General features: G+C 48.3%; 1 protein-coding gene across 5 annotated transcripts in view; it reads right to left on the reverse strand.

Annotated features, from left to right (window-relative positions):
- CHD5 (chromodomain helicase DNA binding protein 5) overlaps positions 1–11,330 on the reverse strand; it is a 51,260-nt gene extending 39,930 nt beyond the window's left edge. For all 5 annotated transcript variants that reach the window (XR_003094507.1, XM_025206381.1, XM_025206382.1 and 2 more), the window contains exon 1: positions 10,064–11,330. The gene's annotated coding sequence lies outside the window, so the exon portion shown is untranslated. The remainder of the gene's footprint in view (positions 1–10,063) is intronic.
- Positions 11,331–16,936: the final 5,606 nt, after the last annotated feature.

The raw sequence follows: 16,936 nt of genomic DNA on the forward strand, positions 1-16,936 counted from the left end.
TGAAATGCCTTTTCAACAAGTTGTCCTATCCACTGTATATTATAAAGTGGCACCTCATGGTTTTACAGCACACACATGTTGTGAAGCATAAGGGGAGAAATGTTTTGCTAAAGTTTTGTACAGTGATGTTTATTCAGCCATTCTCTTGTGATGAATATATATGCATTTTCTTTAGAGAACCCCACTACTACAGCAAAGCAGAAAACAGATATTACTAAGACAAGTGGTTGCATAAAAGAGATCGAGATTGGCAACAAGCAATGGGCCTCAAAAGCATGTATAGATCAAACGTTAATTATACATTAAAACAGAACACCACATCTAACCAAAGACAGCTAATTGCTTTTCTAAAGAGATCCTAAAATTTCAAGTTAGGCAACATTTCTGATTGATATAACGCAAGGTACTTCATGAAGTTCTGCCTTGTGTTCGTATTAGTTTGTGTCTTCTTGTGAATAAAATGGCATTCTTTTATAGCAATATGAATATATAAGCAACTGTAGGAACTGAGAAAGACAGGATTTCTTCAGTCATGTGCCCATCTGTTAGATTATCAGACACAGATTCTGTTCATCTGTTTCTTCTCTGCAGCTGTATATGACTTTCAGTAATAGAATCAAGTGATAAAGCAAATTATAGATTCTGCATGTATTCAAAAGTAACTAGCCCCCATGATTATAGGGAAAAGCTTGAAAATGTGACTTGCATGCAAACTAAAGACTTAAAATCCAGCATCTAGACACCGTCGTTAATTCAAAAAAGTAAAAAATACCCCTCATGATATTACCGCATGCCCATGATTGTAGGGGCATGACTCATAATCCTCAATTGCTCTGGGTTGGCAGCACTGAGGCAAACCTGATGCCTGACAGTTGTGATTCTCATTGCCCAACATTTTTGGATAGTCAGTCTTAGCCAAGTATGGCCCTATTTCCCACACCTGGGATAGACCCACCCAACCTTCTCCAAGAGATTAAGCCAGGAGCATGCACTGCCCATAAAAGCCACAAGGAGTTCCCCTGAGCAGAGAACTGGGAAGTTGCTGTGAGCTACAGGAACCCCAAAAGTAATGGAGGAGACAGCAGATGTCAACAAGGGCTGACGGTACAGGGTGATTCTGAGAGAAGCTATGATTTGTCTGCACTTCAGTGCCTGGGTGGGGAGGACTCCTCCATGACTCAGCCACAGAACTGAGTCACCTCAACTAGGTCTGTACAAACTACTCAAGCCCAAAGCACACCAAGGCAGAAATGCCCCTGATGCCTCTGGCAGAGGGACTTCTCACTTAGCTCTCCAAGGAGCCTCAGTCTGAGGGATCTGAAGAGCAGGCTCTTTGCCAGCACGTGGATCACAGTGTCCTGCTGCACTGAGCATGAGGCCCACCAGACAGGTGCAGCCCTGGGGCACTGGACTGGGTCTGCAGTCACTTGCAATCCTGGGAGAACTAGGTCCAGTCACATGAAAGGCAAGCCTTGTCCCAATGCATTAGCCACACAGGCCTGGTGCATGCAGGACAGCTGCAAAGAACCACGACTTTCAGCACCAAGGCCAGCACAAAGGGCAGGCGCACACAGCAGGAAACGCTAGGGAGCCAGCCTGCCCTGCCCAAGGTCCTGGCACCTGGCTGTAACCCCAGGCAAAGCAGCAGCCAGTGCAGCAAAACAGATTCAGTGAACCAGCCTTCTCAACAATGAGTGTTTCACTAAGACATTTCCAACCAGCCCCATAAATGCCAGTCCCTCTAGCTGCTGGCGGCCCACTGGCCCAGGCTCCCCACTCTGGAGAGGAGCAGGTGGCCTGCATGGGCTGTACTAGGCTGGGACACTTTCCCTTTACAGATTTAACATCTGAGAAAGTCTACAATTAAGCAAAATTCATGGCTGAGCAGACTGGTCCTGGCAGGCCACACATGGAAACTTGGAGATTACTCTCTGCACTGGCAGTGCAGTCTCATATTTCTTCCTTACCTATATTTTACTTCTCTGTCTCTTCTCTATCACTGTCATTGATATTAAATAATGGAGGTGAGCCCCTTGGTTTACAGCTGGGCCAGAAGAAATGATTAAGCTGAAGAAGCAGGATAGGCTAATATTTCCTTGGAGGTTTGCTGGGAAAAAGATTGTTGGAAATGGTGAGAGACTCACAGAAAACTGTGAATAAAATATTTGGTGTATAGGAAACATTATCCAGAGGCAGCAAGTTCTGACGTGAAGAATAAAGATGACGCAGGCTGGCCATAAAGTTCCCTTGGTCTGCCCCTTGTTCTGGCAAGGGAGGCTTCAGCCACTACATTCAGTGAAGCAGATTCTTCCTACAAAATGTGAACCTGAATCCGGTATGATGGTAACACCCCACCTCTTCTAAACCCCTCGGGCATTAGCCATACACATACATCCCTGATTTTGCCAACAGGCCTCAACCCATGCGGGGGGGGAACCCTACTGCCAAAGGAAAAATGTCATTACATCCTCCATACCCATCCACCAGTCCTTGGTCTCTCAGCTGACATGAGTAATGGTTTTCCATGAACACCTCCTTGCCAAGACCAGTCTACAACTACCAGCTAGATGGCAGAGGAAAACATACCTAGCTCAGTGGGTTCCAAGCCACACTTCTGAGCAGGAAGCTAATAGGTTATCAACCACCCACGCATCCACATGGTGTTTCCTCATATCAGATCTCTCACTGCAACTGCATGATACCACTCCCACCACTCCCAGGGAAGACCTCACTCAGCAACATTCTCATTCAGAAACTGGCCTTTCCCAGATGTTGGGGGAAGTGCAGGAAACAACTTATTTCTCTCTTTAGCCAGACAGCTATTTTGTTACAAAGTCATAGGATAGTTTGCATTGCCTTGCAGCCCATCAGCAGACTGCATCTGGGAAAGGGCCTCACACTGGAACAGCAAGAGGAGCACTACAGTGCCATGGACATCTAGGTGGAGGGTGCAAATCAGCCCCAAAAGTGGCAGACAGCTGTGATTTCACATTCACCAGTGCACAGCAAATGAGGCCTCACAAGTAAATGGAGGAGAGAGAGGAAAGACAGCACAGTGAGTCAACCTGGGACTTGGGTGAGCTGGGCTCAGCTCCCTGTTCTGCCACAGGCTTCCCAAGTGGCATTGTACAGAGCCCTGCAGGCAGACTGTTGGAGAGGAATTGAGGCACGCTATTCCCACTGCAATTGTACAGGTCATTTCCATGTCTGTGATCACCACCTGATCACCAGGATTCTTCTCCAAAGGCACTGCTAGGATGACCCAATTAAAGCCAAGAGGAGCCTGGATACTGCAGAGAAGGGACCCAATGCACATGGTACATTGTTGGAAGTTAGAACACACCGCTGCCAGGCTTGAGACATTGCACTGGATGACAGATGCAATGTACTCAGCCACATTCCTGACCCTTCACTCCTAGGGCTTTGCATCTTAATGAACAGAAGGTGGTTGTGCTCTAAGTGTCCAGCACAGCCTTAGACCAAGACCATTTCAGGCTGGCATACTGGCCCCCATCACTTTTCATTTCCTGACTGCCTAGCCAGGCAGAGCACAGCCCCCAGCTGCCTGAATGCAAGCACCAACCAGCCAGCTGGAAGCATGTGCTGCCCCCAGTTCATTCTGTCCCAGCTCATCCATCTTGGGGCGTTCACAACCTGTCTTGCATTACCAGCAGATGGATCATCATAGTGGATAAAGCACACAAAAATCAAGCTTTCTACACCTCTAGGAACACAGCTGTGTCCAGGAGCCAGGGCTGGGGATTTTTTATTTTTAAAAATCTCCAGCCTTCCCTTTTGCCATGGGTTATAAACAGTTATAATTTAGCACCGAATAATTGGTTGCCATGGTAACTGCTGCAGTACAGGTTGAAATCCCCTCTCTCTCTGCCTTGGTGTCTGACAAGGACCTTCATCTGCATACGCTCAGGTTCAAACTGCAGGCTGGTTATTTTATGTAAATAGATTTCTCAGAACTCAATGCATCAATTCCACTAGTGGGTCTTCAGCGAGTATTGCTGGCACAGCTTTGCAATGCAGCAGATGCCAATTAATTCCTGGAGCACCAAAATCTAACAATGTTCCTTGGAAAATGCTTGGGTCAAAGAGAAAAAGTTGCTCAAAAAACCCACAAAAATAACCTCCCCCTACCCAGCAAGTTTTCAGGGGAAATGAATGTAAAAAGCATCTACCAGAACACATAAGGGCACATATCCCACCCTGCAAAGAGCCTGGCATACCCACAACCAAGTCCCTCTAACACCTTTATTAAGAAGGGAAAGGTCCCATCACCAAGCAGCAATCAGTAATCGAACATAAAGGAAGATGTCCCAGTTCAGGGTTCTCTGAGCATTCATGTTGCTGCCCCACAGTGCCTCTTCAAATCCCATGAGAAGCCTGACTCATTGCTATTTCAGTCAAGGGCTGCCTTCCCAGAGGCTTTCAAGGGATGTTGGTCAAGTTCTAAGTGAGCCAAAAAAATCACACTGTATTAGCAACACCCACACAAGGAGTTAAAAAAATGCAGCACGGAGTCACCAAATTTGTTTATTTCCCTTCTTTCCACAAGGCAGTCAGACAATGCACATGCTGCACTTTGCAGATTGCTCCTTGTGTCCCTTCTGCTTAGTAGCATCAGGCAGCGGCTATTAAAATAAAACAATCAGATTGGATGGAAATACTGTAGATGATTTGTTAAAGAGAAACAACAGAAATATTATAAAAAATCAGGTTGACTTAAGCAACAGCAACAAAAAATTTTGGTCATCTGATAACCTGAGCCTGGCTTTGTGCTATCTCTGTAGCAAGCAAAGAATGAATATTACCCTGACTGAAAAAGAAATGGTGTGTTCCCTGGACTGCAGCTCTTTCCCAAAGGCTTCTGGGCCATAAAAGCCAGGATTGAATCCATGCTCTTTAAATAAACAGCTTGTTAGGCTCCAGCCAGTTGCAAAAGCAATTTAATGTGCTACCTTGTCTAGACAATCACCTCTTATGCACCCCAGAGGGAATGGTGTGGATGACTGGAAGAGAACAGCATCATTTACAGTAAGTTTGGCAATAAAAGGGATGGGGAAATTGCCAGCTGTTCTGGATTCACATGTGTGACACCCCTCCCCCACTTCAGAAAAGAAACCTGTAGTTTCTGACCTGCCAGGACCTACGAATGCTTGATAGCATTCTATTTCATCTGCTTCATCTTCAAGGGTTTCTTGAAACTCATCATCTGCATTTCAGATGAGCAAAGGCCAAGCCATGCAGCACCAGACAACAAGGATTACCTTGCAAAGGCAACAGCTTCAGGAGAGATACCCATTTCCATACATTCAGTAGAATTTCCTCAGACTAGGGGTGGTAATACTGAAAGTTCCCTGCATTTAAAATGCCTTGGACTCTTTGGCTTCCAACTGCTGGACCAGCCCCTCCAGGGAGTTCTGAAGAGTGAAACATGCTCAGAATTGTGCTGCTCACCTTTGGGTCACTGGCTTCAATTCAGCCCAAGGCAGCAGCAGGCCAAAATCATCTCTGTCAAATGCAGCCTTTGGGTAACAAGTTGCAGAACACTGCCAAGTCTTCTGTTGAACAGGTGAACCCCTCATGAGAGGCACCATGGCAATGATTTCTGTTAACTGTTTCTCCCATGTCCACACCCACCCCCAAACCCTGACATGGGCAGCCTTAGCAGGCAGACCAAGAGCAGAGAAGGCTACAGCCTCTCTGGATGTAGTGGCTCCAGCCCGGAGTGACAGCACACACTCAAGAGAGTGAGGATGCACAGGAATGAACCCAAGGGCTAATTCCCTCAGTACACACCTTTCATAAGCACAAAAGTGAAGAGGTTTCCTAAGCAAACAAAAAACCTCTAAAAACTTGCTCACTCTAGCCCAACCCTGCCATAGAGTCTGTCCAAGCACTGGACCCTACCAAAGTCCAACACACTCTGGACTGCCCATCCCACTCAGACTGGGCCCTAGATTTGGACCCTGTCCCAGAGTCCCCACAGCAGCTTTGCAATGCACTAGACATCCTGCTTCCGGTGAACCATGGTAGAACAATGCAGTCCTGGGTGCTTTGTTACCCATGTGGTCCAGCACCGTGCAACAGAAGGGATGGCGCTAACAGGGTAGGAACAAACATGTTAATTACTACAGATTGATATGAAGGAAAGACTTGTGCACCGGAATGATGGTTCTGACTATGCCTGGCCCAGACCAGTGGGCAGAGAGTCTCCCATCACTCACTCCAGCAGCATGTTTCTCACTCCCAATGGCAATGGAAGCCTCTTGACTGGAGAGATCCTGGATCCATCTGAGCCCCATGCCTCTTACATCATAGACAGAACCCATGTCCACACAGACACTGGTGTTTCTCAGTGGCCATGAGCTGGGCTGCTGCAATCATTACTTTCATTCATAAAACAGAGAGCTATCATGGTGATTTTTTTGGGTCACTGTCTCAACATTTTGCTGCCTGATCTGCAAGCTGTTCTTCACAGGACCTGGGGAGAGCATCACCCACCCATTTATACCTGATGGGGAGGAAACCCATTGAACTGCACAGACCAGGAGGGAAGCAGCAAACAGGGAAGAATCAAATCATCCATGTGGGCAAAGGGAAAGCACTGAAATGCAAGAGAGATGCCTGGCCTCATGTGCATGCCACCAGCTGGGGCCTTAACCAGCAGTAGCTGGATATGCAGTTGCCTCCATTGCCAGCCCAGCGAGAGCAAGTACTTGAGTGCTCTTTGTAGTAAAAGACATAGGACTGCACATACCCATTCTCCTTAGGGCTGTGCCATTCTTTTTCCCTTGCCTGCCTTTCTCTGCACCTCCCTGAAGCCCCCCATCCTCTCCATCATGGACTGACTCCCTGTAGGAGGATAGCAGTTGTGCATCATGAAACTGTAGCACAGCAGCCTCCTCTAAGATAGGGTGACACTATTTCCATCCTCATGGCCTGGATGTAGTGTAGCCACTGTGATTCAAGGAGAAGGTGTCCATTGCTTTGGGCCCTAGCACCAGCCTAGCCAGGTTCAGTGAAGAGCCTTGCACTCTCTGAGGCATGGGCCAGCCACTGACCCCAAGCAACACAGAGCTGCCTGCAGTTACCCTTTTTCTTTTCTCCCTATCTAATATGTTCTGGCCTTCCTAATTCCTCTCCTTTGGGCTCCCAGGTGATGATTCAGAGCATAGCACAGTTACCTCATACTGCCTGCATCCTTCTCATCCATCACCCTGACTGAAGCAGCAACCCCTCTTCCCCTGGAAGGCTAAACAAAGACCCTTCCCACTGCCCTGCAGGCCTCCCCAAATCCCTGTGCCACCACCTCTGAATGATCCAAGGCAGTTGGGGTGTTTGGCAGCACAGCACAGATGAACTTGGCACAAGGCCATGTGTACTCAGCAGTTCCATTCTCCAACACCCACAGCAGAAAGGGGCCCTCATCTCCCTGCACTGGAGTCTGGAGAGAGCACAGGCCCTCTTCAGGGTCTAGTGGCAATGCTACAGGGGCAGCACCTTCAGCTCAGGAAGCACAGACTGAGAGTCCTGCATGGCTTGTTAGCCAGATGGCCTCCAAGCACTGGGTGCAATGATGGGAGGAGTCCCTGCAGCTGAAGGCAGGCAGCTGCAATGCAAGGCTTTGAGGAGCAGGTGCACCCCCTGGATGGCACAGGCTTCACAGAGATGCTTCACCCAAACTTTGACTTGCTATCAAACTTGGACAGAGCCCGGTCAAGTGCCCCACCCTGAAAACAATGCACACTCCTCACTCAGCTGCCTTGCTTCTCCTCCCCCCTGCATGCTGCCCTGGAAAGGCACAGCATGCCTTTCTAACCACCCAGAGCACACTGGTTCCTCTCAAGCCACCCAGGTCACATTCCCAACATACTGCTTTGCATTTCCTCCTCCAAAGATACAACCTATAGCTAACATGCTCAGTACAGTGTGTGCTAGGAAGATTTACTGTCTCCCACCGGGGACGAACTGTAAATGAGGTGCTGCATTGCAGTGTGTGCATCCCTGGCAGGAGGCCTCTTACAAACAGATAAGGACATTACCATAATATCCCTTGCTATATCTACCAGGAGCTATGCTGACAAACCAGGTCCTGGCCACCATGTTGCGGGGGTCACTTAGGAAATGGCTCTTATAAGCATCATTAAGAAGGATCGTTGCACAATGTCTCTTTAAATGGGATACTATAAATCCACGAATCATGAATGCAGAAGCCTGTTTGCAAAGCCTCCTCTCCCCATTGGTTCTGCTCACCAGTAACGTCTAGGCATGGCAGATACCAGGAATCATTCCCCTCATGCTCACAATTCACTTCACTTGCAAGGCCTAATTGCCAGCCAAGTATCTGTTATAGACTGTGCAAGATGAGGGGGATGGTCCCTCACTTTGCCAGCTGTGTGTGACAGGCAGTGCATTATCTTGGACAGCTGGCAAAGTGAGGGACAGGCAATACCATTTATTGTACACATGCTCCAACATGAGAAGCGAACCTAGAAGAATGAACAGGTCTCCAAAATCACAGGGAAGAGAAGCTGCAAGGCCAACATGCAGCCATTCACACCCTCTCCTTGTCTGTCATTACACCACAGTCACACAAAGTACCTCACTTGGTGGCAGGGCTTGTAATCGCACAGTACCAAAGGGAACATCCACACACATGTGCACTCATTAGGTGCATTTGAAAACATGACTGACCCTTACAATGGATAAATGTACAACCCTAGTCCAGCCACTGTGCCTGCTCACCATGTGGCAGGTGCACCAGCCTCACTTTACATTATATACCCACAGGCCTTGAGGAAGAATGAACAAAGTGGCAAACCTCTGCCAGTGCTTCATCCACATCAGGACCTGCCTCCAGCTGTGCCAGCTGGTGCAGAGATGCAGCTCCCCAGTGGGAAGTTAAGCAACTGCACCAGATGGAACTAATAGATTGCTAATAGACCAACCTGCTGTCCCTTGAAACTGCAGTGCAGGGCTTGGAACATGCTCTGCAGGTCCTTGGGATGTGGTGAGGCAAAGCACCCTTCCCACAATCCTTACAACAAAGCCCTCTGAGCAGCTGGCAGTGGGGAAGTAGCTTAGGAGGGGCTTGCAGGGCAGTGAGATGATAGATATGCACTACTGGGCAGAGGATAGGAGCCAGCCATGGGACCAGGGTCAGCAGCAGGTCCTGGCTCTCTGGCTCTGTGCTGGAAGCATTGAGCAATCAAATTCCCAGCAAAACAAGCTAGCTAGCCCTGTCTACAGTTGCTGGGCATCACCCACTAAGGCCAAGTAGCTAGAGTACAGTGGGAGTGAAAAACTGCAGCCACCGCCAGCCAGGTACTTTAAGTGACTCTGTCTCAGAAGTGATTTCCTTGAAAAGGCACAAATTTGTGATGCTGGTCCCTCCCTGCCTGCACAGCACTTCACACCAGACACTCTTAGCACAGTCCTGCTCCAGCCAGGCTATTCGTCCCTCCAGCACCTGAAGTGAACACATGAAGCACACGAGGGAGTATGCCAACACAGCTCTGGGCAGCTACAGGAACAGCTCCTCCTGCCTTATCTGCTGCTGCCTGCTCCCTGAGACGGCCCTGGGACTGGGGTCCAGAGGCAGCCATAGGCAAATGCTGGCCCCCTAGGAATCATTGCAGAGGAATGCCCCATGTGGAAAACCATGTTGCCTGGTCCTATCCCAAAGGCAACTTCTTTTTCCTCAGCTGAACTTGCTGGGAAGAAAGGTTCAACACAAAATAGCTCAAACTCAATCTACTGTTGGAAAGTTTTCTAAGCAAAGCCCTCAGTGAACCTTCCCCTTTTTTCTGTCTTTGGCTGCCAGGTTTGGCATGTACACAGTTCCAGCCACTTAGATGAAGCCCAGCCACATTTCAGAAATGCCTATGCAAATATGAGCCAGCATCTGCTACTCAGGTGCCCAAATCTTACCCATCCCTGGACTCCAAAGTCCTTGATGCAGAAGGCAGAATCACCCTCCCAAGATGGCCACCCCTCAGCAGAACCCAGCCACAGTGAGTTAGCCTCTTTCCAAAGCACAAGGCCTTACCTCTTTCTTCCTCCGCTTCACTTTGGAAGCCTTGCTTTCCTTAAGCTTCTTGGATTTCTTTTTCTTTTGTGCAATCACTGGCTCCTCTGGATAAAACTCCTCCAGGCCCTCCAGGACCCCATCCTCTTCTTCTGGGGACAAAATAGAGAGGTTACCAGCTTTCTTGCACACGTGCGCAATACATTGGATTCGCCTTCACTCCCCAAAATGCTGGGTGAACAACTCTGTAAGGACACGATATGGTTTCACCTGAGCATGAGTGACAAAAGAGAGAGGCCCAAATGCACAAACAGCCTTTCTGAACTCCAGCAGCATTGAGTGCCTCACAGGCAATTCCCATGAAGCTGCTAAATGCTCAGGGAACACTTAAAAATGCAATTTTCCATGATTGACAGTTTTTACCCCTTGATTCCTGCACCCCATGCTCAGCATTACACTTGCTACTGCTTAATGTACATATATTCAAATGACTGGCTGTGCTCATCTAGATGGTGAACAGCCAAGTACAGCAAACTGCACACCTCAATGGCACCTGAAGTGCTGCATTCACTTTTGGGCCTCACACTTCAAGAAAGATGTGGACAGTTTGGAAAAATTTCAGCACAGGGCAAAAAAAAAAAAAAAAAAAATTAAGGGCCTCAGAGGCAAGACTTATGAGGAAAAGCTGAAAGAACTAGGGTGATTTAGCCTGGAGAAGAGAAGACTGAGAAGGGATTTGATAAGTTCTTCAAATACTTAAAAGGTGATTATAAAGAGGATGGAGATGGGCTTTTCTCTTTGGTCGTAGGGGACCGGACCAGGAACAATGACCTCAAGCTTCAGGAGGGGAATTTAGGAGGAACTTTCTGACTGTGAGAGTGGTCAGGCACTAGAACAGGCTAGCTAGAGAAACTCCATCCTTGGAAACTTTCAGAAGCAAAGCAGGTTAGACAGACACTTGGCTGTGATGGCTTAGTCAGAGATGATCCTGTGTTGAGCAGGGAGCTGGACTAGATCAGCATATCTCAATCTGTAGGTCATGACCCAGAAGTGGGTCACAAGAATATATAAAAGGGTCACAAACAAACTTTAAAAATGGATTCTCTTTTGAAAGAGAAAAATGTAGGAAATGATGGCTGTTTCCTTGTAGGTTGTAAAGAGTTCCAACTTGCAAGGGGCTGCTTGGGGCCCCTGGGCCCCACACAAACCCCACCTTGCCCCATACACCCATCCCCTGCCCCACACACTATGGGGCTGGGGCCTGGGGTTGGAGGAAAGTGGGTTGGGAGTGAGGGGCACAGGGTTGGGACTGGCCATTGGTGTTTATAAATGGGTCTTCGTACAAAAAAGGTTGAGAACCACTGGACTAGATGACCTCGTGAGGTCCCTTTCAGTCCTACTTTCCTATGATCCTATACCAGAGGTTGGAGTTACAAACAAGTCAGTCAAGGGATTAGTGGCCATTGTGGTCATTATCCTGAGTGCTCCAGTTTCCATTCATATGAAGGCAGACACTTGTCCATACCCTGGCTGGAGAGAGGAAGGTCCAACAGGATTTGCCAATGTGGTCTAACAAGCAGCCAGACTAAAACCACTGGGTGATATGGGCCAGGCAGCTTACAGCATCCCAGTGGAAGAAGACTCCAATAGCAGGAGCTGAGAGGGAAGCAGGCATGGTTTGTAAAGTTCTTGTATCTCAGTCACCTCAGGTGTTCGGGGCAAAAGAGCAAAGCAACAGGAGAGATGCTGCACACACAGGCTCAGGGCTATCACATCATCTGCAGTCTTCCAGAACAAGGCATTGGCAAACAGATTGCACCAAGTCTGGAAGCTAAGAACCTGAGGGCTCTAACCTCCGTGCAGACATGGGTTTCCTCTGAGGCTCTGGGTACCTCACTTGACTTCCCATGTGCAGCAAGAGGCTCAGATCCTACTTTTTCCCTCTGAAAGGAGGACATGAAGGGTGGCATTGGGAACATTCTTTGAGGATGAAGCAGGATGAGTATGGAGGTTACGGTAAGGTCAAACAGGGGGCCTGGCTCCACCATACAATAATGTGAGAGCAGGAAAATCACCTGTTCTCGAGCCAGAGCCCTGCCAGTTGGTCTGCTTACCAGTGACAGTCTTGCTTGGATCTTCACTGGAGGGGAGAGCTATCTACTGAGACAGGAGCATCTGGAAGCCCCTAATGTGCTGCCTGCTAGTATTGATTTTGGTTCGTAGGTAATTAGGAAGCATTAGGCTTTTTATCTCTCACCATTTAGATTTCCAAATAGAGCCTATTAAAATTGATTCAATTAAAAGAAGAGTGAGGAGAGGTAGTGCGCTGCTTCCTTCTCTCCACTCTGGCCCTCCCCCCGAAGCAGCAGCTACATGCCCCCTCCAAGGAGCAATGGCAGAAGCAAGGGGATATCTTGCCAGAGACGTGTTGCTCTTCTCCATGTGCTGGAGTGACCCTGTGTACAGACTGACCACCCAGATGATGCAGGTCAGCTACAGCACTGCCGGCATGAAGAACCTCAAGTTTACTCCAAACCCCCAGCTTGGCTCCTTCCATGTCTCTCCTGAATACCCCCCACCCGGATGCTAATTGCAACACATTTTTATTTTTCTATTGCCGTTATCTTCCCAAACTTTACATCCTCACTAATGAGCCCTTATGCTTTCTCAAGTCACTGCATTTTCTTGAGCTCTGGATCAATGATTTACCCCTCTATTTTCTTTCTGAACTTCTAAACCAATATGGTAATAATGCCCCAGCCTTATTAGGTTGGACAGATTTCTTGTTCACCCTCAAAACGCTGCCACTAAGACCCTGCCAAAACAAGGAGCTTAGCGCTGTCTCAGTGACATTTATTAGACAACGAACAGAGCTATGCAGTACCAGTAGTACCAGTACCAGTAGCCCACCAAGGGGCCCAGAACCAGAGCCATTGACCAGCACCAGGTTCTGGCCTGGCTTTAGGGAACCTCTCCTCATTCTGCTCAAATGCTCTGTGGTGCACTTGCTTCTCCTACATACTAGGGTCACCAGAACACAAATGCTTCACCCCAAGGTGCACTTCATCCACAGCCAGAATCTACTGGGTCTGAAAGAAACAAAATTTGAGTCTTAAGCTTAAATGCAAGACTAGGGCCAAAGGACTAAACCGGAGTAAAACTGCCAGGAACTACCACATGAGTTCAGAGGATGAATACTGTGCATGCTCTGCCTGTAGCCTGTCAGCAATGCTAACACTGGTAACTCTAGGGCAGTGTTTCTCAACCCATGGGTCGCGACCCAAAAGTGGGTTGCAGGAATATATGAAAGGGTTGCAAACACTTCAAAAATGGTTCAACAAACTTTAAAAATGGATTCTCCTTTAAAGGAGAAAAAATGTGGGAAACTGTAGGTTCTTTCTTGCAGGCCCCCATGCCCCACACACCCAACCCCTGCCCCACACTTTGTGGGGGCTGAGACCTGGGGGCAGTGGGTTGGGCGTGAGGGGTACAGGCAGGGCCAAGGGGCAGTTTTCTACTTAAACTATTTACTGGGTCAGGACTGGCCATTGATGTTTACAAATGGGTCCTGGTACAAAAAAAGGTTGAGAACCACTGCTCTAGAGTACGTACTTTCCAATGTCAGGTGTTCTCTCCCACCGATACTTCTTTCCCTCCAAACAAGCTGAGGATAAGCAAAGGTCTTTGTGCTGCAATGCCAGTCCGAAAAAGAGACCTGGCCCCTGACAATGCCACTGCTTTAAACACATGGACAATGTTTCCAATTAAACAGTGACCCTTCTCCAAGCCTTCTTCATAAGCATATCTCCCTATTTCATAAGAAGCCTCCTCGCTACCCAGGGTCCTGGCTCCAGGACAGTTTGTCAGACTGCCAAAGTTTTCTGGACTTCAGTTTTGTTGAGTTTTCTTTTAATGAAAATGAAGAGAAAACAGACAAAACATTGACCAAGTCACACTCATCAGCCTGAAGGAAATGGAGGTATCCGCTACAGTTGCACTCATGTGCTGGCAGTGGCAACCTGGAAGGCTGCAGCCAGCTGTGAAGGCTCTCTCAGAATATGATAGCTTCAGTCTGAGCAGAGCCTAAGTGAGGCATCTGCAGAGGCAGGCTCCAAACATGATGAGGGAATGGAATCAGAAGTCAACTAGGAAGTCCCCCAAGAACCTGGTTAAATCATGTTGATGAACTGAAGTCACTTGAGATTCAAAAGCTGCTGGAAAAGAGATGACAACAACCAAAAATATTGATCATTTATCAGTTATCACTGAGCTGGCCTGACCAACACTATATGCCTCTCTTCGATCTCTGATTCTGCTGCTAAAGAAAGCAAGTTCCAGGACAGGGAACACTACAGCCCTTCTCCAGAGGGGCAGAGAGAGGACAAGTTCCTCTCACCCCACTCCTGTGGGTCTCTGCAAGATGGAAGCACTGTACTACCACTGGCTTGAGTGTGATTGCTACTGCCTCCAACACGAACATAAGGACAGCTAGAATAGGAAACACTAACAGTGAAAAAGAACCCTGCACCCTCTCTGCTGCACACTTGTATTTCTTCTTTCTGTTTTTCTTAGCTGAAAAGAAGAAGTACCCATCAATGGAGAACACTCCTCTGGGATGTTTTCTTATGCATGTATAGAAAAAGTGTCAATCTGCAAAATTCTAAGCACCTTTCCAGGAAGAACAATTACAATGGGTTCAGACCCTAATCACCATCATTCTGCACACTGAGCTTGTGGGTAAATGAACTGAAAATTGGGAGGAGAAAAGCAGCAATGGCAATAGATTTAACATGTGAATTACTGATGCCTTAATCCCCATAACAGGAAACCACTGGACACAAGTTGTTGTTTTTTATTTAGATTACACTAATCCGCTCCACTTCCATCTTTCTCCAACACATGCAAAGTCACACTCTCATTTCCATGGCATGACTGTGGCCACTGATTATCTGCCTGATTAGACATCAGTCAGGTGTATTAAGAGTGAAAACCAAAGGATCTTAATAATCTCCAGTCATTTTTGCAAAGGAAGTACAGACCCTTTTTGACACTGATGGGGTGGCATTTAACTGTCAGACGTTCAAAATTCCTCCTGCCTTGGAAAACAAAGCATAGGATAGAGATAATAGCTTCACAGCTTGCAAAAATGAGCATCCTGTTCCTGAGTTCTGAATGATACATGTCTAATGGGCTTTTGGAATCACAGTCCCTCACTCACTACCGTCCTCATGGCTTTGACACTAGGCACCAATATCACTTCTCCACTGGAGAGACTGAAGGTTAGAGCCTGACAGAATTAGCAAATCAGCTCTCATTTATCCAGAAATTCTACTTTGGGCTTATATCCTTGTTCCTAAGTTGCATTCGACACAGAAATGCATTTATTTTGGAAATTTAAGAACAAGGGATATCCACTGGAAGTTTCTAACAGGCACCTCATGCAGAAGGTTGACATGGCATGCTACAGCACTGCACAGGCCTCAGGCTGGCTCCCTGTGTTGGGGGAACTTCCTTACTCTCATCAGAAGCAATTGCAGCTTAATTGGCTTCTGTGGATTTGTAGCTGCTTATGCTAGCAGTGAGTTTGGCCCGAGTGCCTGCTTTATTAGATACAAGAGAAGTTCCAGGTGGAAGACATGAACAAGGCTGACTTAAAAACAAAAAACTCTGCAGGCAGAAGCTTCTTTCTACTTTTCAATTTTTACTTCTTTGTCATTAAGATAGAAAACACAAAAGAATGCCACTCCTGGGAGCAGCTGCTGGAGACCCTGCCCAGGGTTATCTGGGAGAGCACCAGGCTATTCCACTGGAGGCTTTGCGTGTGAGAAACATCCAATGAAAATCACACCACCCTCCTCTCGAGCACTTTGGTCCCCATTAACAATAGGTTAAGTCAAACACCCTGACACCATTAGCACCACTGGTCATTTTAGTGTCACTCACTTAGACTGACACTTCCTACTTAGGTCACACCTGGAGAAATGGCACAGCCATCAGGCCTGCTGACCAGTACCAAACCTCACAGTACAAGTTATCCCTTCACCCAGTTATGCCCCATGTCCATGAACGACGCATGCCCCCAGCACCTGGGGGGGGGGGAGAGTACGGCAGCGGCAGGAGCACGACGGCGGTGGCAGAAGCGGGAGAGCTCTCGCAGACGCCGCTGGCAGCGCCGGTGCAGGGGGAGGAGGGTGGTGAGCGCTGACCAAGGGTTGGGGACCACCTGCAGCTGCCGTTGATGGTGGCCAGCAGTGATCGTGGACCGCCTGCAGACACCGGCGTCTTTTGTAGGGGATGTACTGCCATGCTCAGGGGGTGCATGTGCACCCCCTACATGTCATCCCTGCCCATGTCCCTGCCCATGTGGCAGGAGCCCTGTTCCTCTGCGGTTACTGAATTCTAACCTGGACACGGCTGATGCACTCAGCAGCCTAACAGCACGGTTTTACTTGGACTCAACTCAGCAGCTGGAGCACATTCCAGGGTACTGCCAGCCTGGCAGGCGGGCGTCACCTGTACCAGCCTCAGACCGGTAAAGCAGTCTGTTGGGTAAGAAAACCAACAGGAAAATCCAAATCCTCCAACTGAGGCTTGTTTAAGCTGACTTGGCTGCCCTGGCCAGTTAGGTGGCCTTAATACCACACCCCAGTGCACGGGGTTACAGCCCCCAGGACACAGAAGGATTTCCAAACAGCCGGGAAGGGCAGCACAAGCGATGCAAGGGCACAGGATACAACCTGGGCAGGGAGCGGGAGGGACAGCAGTGCGCCAGGCCTGGGAGAGGGAAAGGCAAGGGAGGGGTCTACACCGGGGTGCCCTAGGCGGGGAAAGGATGACAGCACAGTCTCCAAGGCAATGTGGGAAGAAACAACAGCCTGACGCCAAGGTAGGGAA

This window comes from Alligator sinensis, unplaced genomic scaffold (genome assembly GCF_000455745.1).
Source record: "Alligator sinensis unplaced genomic scaffold, ASM45574v1 scaffold322_1, whole genome shotgun sequence".
In the NCBI taxonomy this organism is placed as follows: Eukaryota; Metazoa; Chordata; order Crocodylia; family Alligatoridae; genus Alligator; species Alligator sinensis.